The sequence below is a fragment of the Sinocyclocheilus grahami genome, unplaced genomic scaffold, assembly GCF_001515645.1.
Source record: "Sinocyclocheilus grahami isolate Dianchi unplaced genomic scaffold, SAMN03320097.WGS_v1.1 scaffold222.1, whole genome shotgun sequence".
Taxonomy (NCBI): domain Eukaryota; kingdom Metazoa; phylum Chordata; class Actinopteri; order Cypriniformes; family Cyprinidae; genus Sinocyclocheilus; species Sinocyclocheilus grahami.
The window spans coordinates 3024375-3030374 of record NW_015505401.1 but is presented as its reverse complement, the minus strand read 5'-3'; the positions used below and the strand labels follow the sequence as shown (position 1 = coordinate 3030374).

The 6000-nt window shown below is 33.1% G+C and overlaps 1 protein-coding gene across 2 annotated transcripts in view; it reads right to left on the bottom strand.

Moving 5' to 3' along the window:
• The window catches only part of LOC107596682 (nuclear receptor ROR-alpha-like), a 32841-nt gene that overhangs the window by 12131 nt on the left and 14710 nt on the right, over positions 1 to 6000 (bottom strand). The window lies entirely within an intron of this gene.

The following is a 6000-nucleotide window of genomic DNA, read 5'->3' as shown; positions in this document are numbered from 1 at the left end:
ATGAATTCTGCTGTTTACCAAAACATCCTGAAGGAGAATGTCCGGCCATCTGTTCGTGATCTCAAGCTGAAGCGAACTTGGGTTCTGCAGCAGGACAATGATCCAAAGCACACCAGCAAGACCACCTCTGTGTGGCTGAAGAAAAACAAAATGAAGACTTTGGAGTGGCCTAGTCAAAGTCCTGACCTGAATCCTATTGAGATGCTGTGGCATGACCTTAAAAAGGCGGTTCATGCTTGAAAACCCTCCAATGTGGCTGAATTACAACAATTCTGCAACAGACTCATTGCAAGTTATCGCAAACGCTTGATTGCAGTTGTTGCTGCTAAGGGTGGCCCAACCAGTTATTAGGTTTAGGGGGCAAACACTTTTTCACACAGGGCCATGTAGTTTTGGATTTTGTTTTCCCTTAATAATAAAAACCTTCATTTAAAAACTGCATGTTGTGTTCACTTGTGTTATCTTTTACTAATATTTAAATTTGTTTGATGATCTGAAACATTAAAGTGTGACAAACATGCAAAAAAATAAGAAATCAGGAAGAGGGCCAACACTTTTTCACACCACTGTATGAAGAGTTCCTTTGCAAAAACCGATAACTCGATAAACCGATAAAAATGTTTTTTTCAGAAATCATTTTTTTTATTGCACATTTCTAATAATATCAATCAAACTGCAGTTGGATTGTTTTGATTGAGTAATAAGAACTTAAACAAATACAGGTCATTTACAAAATTAAAGTTCAATTAAGTACGTTTTTTTTTACATATTAAAAGTTTGTTTTATAGCAAAAGCAGTTAACTCCAACAGTTGTTTTTTGGCAAAAGCAGATAACTCCACATTTCATGTTTTAGAGTGTAAAAAAACACTCGTTTAATCTTTGTAATCTCCTCAGATGACAATGTAGATGCCTGACAAACGTTGTTGTTGTTGTGATCATAAACTGCATGGATGTGATTACACGCAATACACAGAGCTTGTCCTTCACCATTGTAACGCGCTGCTTTTGCAAGCTTCCGTTATTATCCATCCTCAATCACTTTTAGTCAGCTTTGACGAAACTCCTCTCAGCTAGCATGTCTTTTCAAAGTGAAAGTAGCCTTGTCACCTGACCTGAATACAGCGTGCTGATTCGCTAAAATGGACTTATCGGCTTCTGTTCAAAAACAACAAGGGCGCTTGTCGGCTTCTGCAGTAAAATGTGAACTGGCGATGCCTTGAAAGTGGATAAAACCTGCTTTTTTGACAAAACGTGTTTAGGGTTCAGATCGCGCTATATGTGGAGAATAATGCACGGCAATCAGCTCATTTTTTTTTAAAAGTGGCGTTTATCGGTTTTTGCAAATGAACTCCTCATATATATATATATATATATATATATATATATATATATATATATATATATATATATACACACACACACACACACTTAAAGTGGTCTTTGTGTGAATGAATAAATGAATGAATGATCAAGCAAACTAACAGATAAATTAAATAATTCATTTAATAATAATTAAATAATTGATTAGTATTAACTTTAAAAACAACTTTATTTTGTTTCATATATTTGAAAGTATCTTGCATTACTAATTCACAACTATACCACAGCTGATGCCCTTCAAAATTACCCATGTGAAATGCTGCTTAACTCAGGGTTAAAGGTGGCCTTATCTTGATGTTAAAGAAGTTTACTGGTTAGGTATAGTGTAAACAGCCTATAACAATATTGGGTTCTCATCTGGGCCAAGTCATTATGTTGAAATTATCATCTAAAAAATCAGAAAAAAGGTGATCTGAGGTAAAGTGGAATCTGTATGTGTCATGTCAGCCTGACCTTTTCATGTCAGAAATTAAAACTTCTTTTGATAAGTTTTCCCACATGGTCTATCAAAGCCCTTACAGTGGGTGAATCAAAGAAGAGCATTTTTTCTCACAAAAACAAAAAAATCAAATAAGACGTCACAAGAAAACAGGGAGATTCACTGTGACTGACTGAGACAGGGGGAATATTGAGTGTGAGGAGGTGGACGTGAAGGTGTCAACCTCAGTCTTTTTAAGTGGTTTACTGGCTTCTCTTTCACTCTGACTTTCCCTCTTTCATGCATTATCTTGCTCTTTCTTTCCCTCTCTCTGTCTCGCTCACAAAGGAAGCGACTGCCAGTAATACACTCTTTCATCTGTGTTTTTACTGCCAGGAATGTTCATCCCCCTCTTTACCCCGCCCTTCTCTTTCTCATCCTCTCTTCTCCCAATCCCACATTCTCCCAAAAGTCGTTGAGTGGAAATATTAATCTGATACAGCACTCATAAAAAAAAGCTACATCACAAGAAATCTAAACATCTCATATTTCTTGTCTGAAGTTCAATGCAACATTTGTCATGCAATATCATGCACATTTACACTGTTATTATAAGTGATTTAATTAACCTTGTAAAGTCTGGCATATGAAATAACATGTAACTGGCATATTAAAATCAGTTAACAACCTTTAAAAAAAAAACTAAAAATACATAATTTAATAAATGTGTTTTTGATGAGTATCACTTTAGATACAGGCTCATATAGTATGATATAGGAGAATATGGAGCTCACACCTGAAGAGAAAAAAAAAACACTTAAGTTTTATTCAGAGGTCAACTGAGAGAAAAAAAATAGTATCACATGCTGATATTATATAGCGAAAAAGTACGATTTATTTCTAATGGCTTGTAATGTAAATCAACAGCAGACTACTTGCATAAAAATGCATCTAAATATCAGTTGTCACTCTATACCTTAGCAAGATGATATTTAAATGCTTAGTTCTATGATAAAAATATGTAGTTTTTAAACAAAACATATAATGCATTGCAATACAATGTTGATTGTACAAATAAAGGTGTACAAATAAATGCTCATCAAAAGCCTAAAATTTCTATTTATAATGTATAATATCACAATTGATAAATTTCAACATGTATGGATGCAAATATCTATGGATAATCAAACAAACCTTGTTTCTGATAATCAAAAAAGTTTCTTCAGCCCAGTGAGTGTTCATCTTGAAATATTACTAACAATATAAAAGCTATTCTTATATTTACTTTAGAAAATTCATCAGATTTCACAGCTTTTTACTTAATAAAAAAGTATAAACTATCAACCAGACGACAGAAGGCATGTAGTAGATGTGTACAACAGGTTTTTCAGCAAAGTGTTTATCATGTTGATCATTAAAAGGCCTTAAAAATGTAGTAGGGTTATACACATCTAAATGTATTAATCCATATCTATAAATGACACATTGTTTGTGTGTGCATGTTTCTGTGTCAGTGTGTTTATGTCACTGTGTCAAGGTGTATCTTGATTTAGGGCACAAAAGGAAACTCCCTGCAGCAGTTTTTGCAAGAGCGTGGGTCTCATGTCAGAAGTGTGTGTGTGTGTGTGTGTGTGTGTGTGTGTGTGTCTGGAGGGAAGGTGTGAATGTGGCTTGACATCCTATCTATGCGACATTTGTGGATGCAATTTAATAACTGCCATGTTTGCTTGTGGGCGCTAAATTCTGCAGCCAGATTTTTGAGCCAATCAATAACCTAAATGCCATATATGACTGATAACTCTGGAGCCAGGTAAAAGACAGCATCACACCACAGAAATGTGCATACATAGTTCTTTTCACTATTGTCTGACCTGAGCTGAAAGACAGCAGACAATATTTGGTTCATAACATTCACTTATGAGCTCTAAAAACAGCTCAAATGTCTGACATACCGTAATATAAAGACTTACAAACAGTGTTATTTTTAGTGTCACTGAGATTTTAGAATTAGCTTTTATTTTTTTATTTTCTGTTTTCATTTTAAATTTAGTTTAAATATACATGTACACACACATATACACACTGCCGTTCAAAAGTTTGGGATCAGTAAGATTTTTTATGTTTTGAAGGGAGTCTCTTATGCTCTTCAAGGCTGTATTTATTTGATCAAAAATACAGAAAAAAACTGTAATATTGTGAAATATTATTTCAATTTCTACTATTGGTTTTCTGTTTTAATATACTCTAAAATATAATTTATTTCTGTGATGCAAAGCTGAATTTTCATCAGCCATTACTCCGGTCTTCAGTGTCACTTGATTCTTCAGAAATCATTCTGATATGCTTATTTATTATCATTGTTGGACACATTTGCGCTGCTTAATATTGTTTTATAAGCTGTGATACTTTTTTCAGGATTCTTTGATAAATAAAAAGTTCTCTTTTCTCTGTTAGAAATCTTTTCTAACAATATAAGTCTATCAGATTTGATCCAATTAGCACACACTTACTGAATAAAAGCATGCATTACTTGACCCTAAACCTTTGAACTGTTTCCAACATTGATTAAAAAAATCAACAACAACAAAAATCTGCATATTAGAATGATTTCTGAAAGATCATGTGACACTGAAGACTGGAGTAATGGCTGATGAAAATTCAGCTTTGCTTACAGGAATAAATTATATTTTAAAGTATATTAAAATAGAAACTGTTACTAATAATAACAATAATGTTATCAATAATATTTCACAAAAATACAGTTTTTTTCTCTCTGTATTTTTAATAAAATAAAACAAATTTTAAGTTCAAATGTATTTTATTTTGAAGAGATGAAGTTTAATAAAGTATAATAACCCTGCTTAAAATTGTTATGCTTTTGCAAAAAAATGCTATATGTTGATGGAAATGAACAAACAAGCTACATTTCCAATTACTGCGTATTGAAACGATAGCCAATAACAATAGACTTTTATCTCCTTCCTCATTTTCAGCGTTTTTTCATTTCTTTCTTTCCCTTTAAGAACAGTCAGAAAAAAGCATCCAATGTGTTAATATGAAAGAAACTTTTTTTTATGTACTGATTTTTCACAGCTGTTTTACCTGTATTTTGAATTACACATTGCATCGTGAGATGTTTAGGGTTAAAGAAAATGAAAACGACTTATACCTTTTGTGTTATAAATTTTTTTTTTTACTTTGAGTATAGCGATCTAAACCCAACTGGCGCACTCACACTCCCACATTCACATGCTACTCAACACTTTTAACATCTTCATGAGGGATTCCTTCACTAAGGAGGCCTCTCTCATACACAAGGCCTGTAATTAAAAAAAAACAATCTCTTCTTGTGTTTTCTGTCTGCTTGTGTTTAAAATACACTGATACCAACATGTTCCCTTGCACACACCAACCACATGCTGATAAAGAGAACAGTTTTCTTCTTCTCTTCTCTGCTATCTGTTCACCTAAACCACACGCTGATACTGACTAAAAAAAGATCTCCTCTGCTCAAATTGATGAAACTATATACCAAAAAAGAAAAATAGAAAAGACAGGATTAGCCCTAAATTCTGTATGAGAATTATTACAGAGGTTTGCAGAAAAATCTGACTTGCAATCTAATGAATTAGACAATATTAGGCCACTAAAAAAAACTTTTTAAAAATTAGATTAATATAGAATAGTGCATGTCATATTTGCTGATGTGAAATCAAATTCGAATGACCACAAATGACAAATTATTAGCAGTCATTAATCCCAGAGGTACTTACCACAGCTGAAGATCAGAATAAAGCATTGACGTATCCATATAAATATTTCTCCAAAATGAAGCCAAATGTTCGCAACGGATAAAAACAGACTTGAACAAATTTCTAAGCTGCATTATTTGAACTAAAACTGAACAAAGTAAAGTTTCCTTTTGAATTGTACTTAAATTTGCACAATAACTGTGAGAGACTATATGTATATCTCTCAGATCATACAGGTTTCCAGAAATAAAGATGCTATCTCACCTATATATATTGCTGCTTGACTGTAAGTAAGATGTAAGCTCAGATATGTCGTAAATGATTATCTCTGATGTACCACTGATAGAGGAAAATTACACAAAACTATACCGCAACTTCAGTATTTAGGTCTGAAAATGCCACTGCAAATGGTGCAGGTCCTCCTACTTTTTAGGATTTTTTAAAAAAAA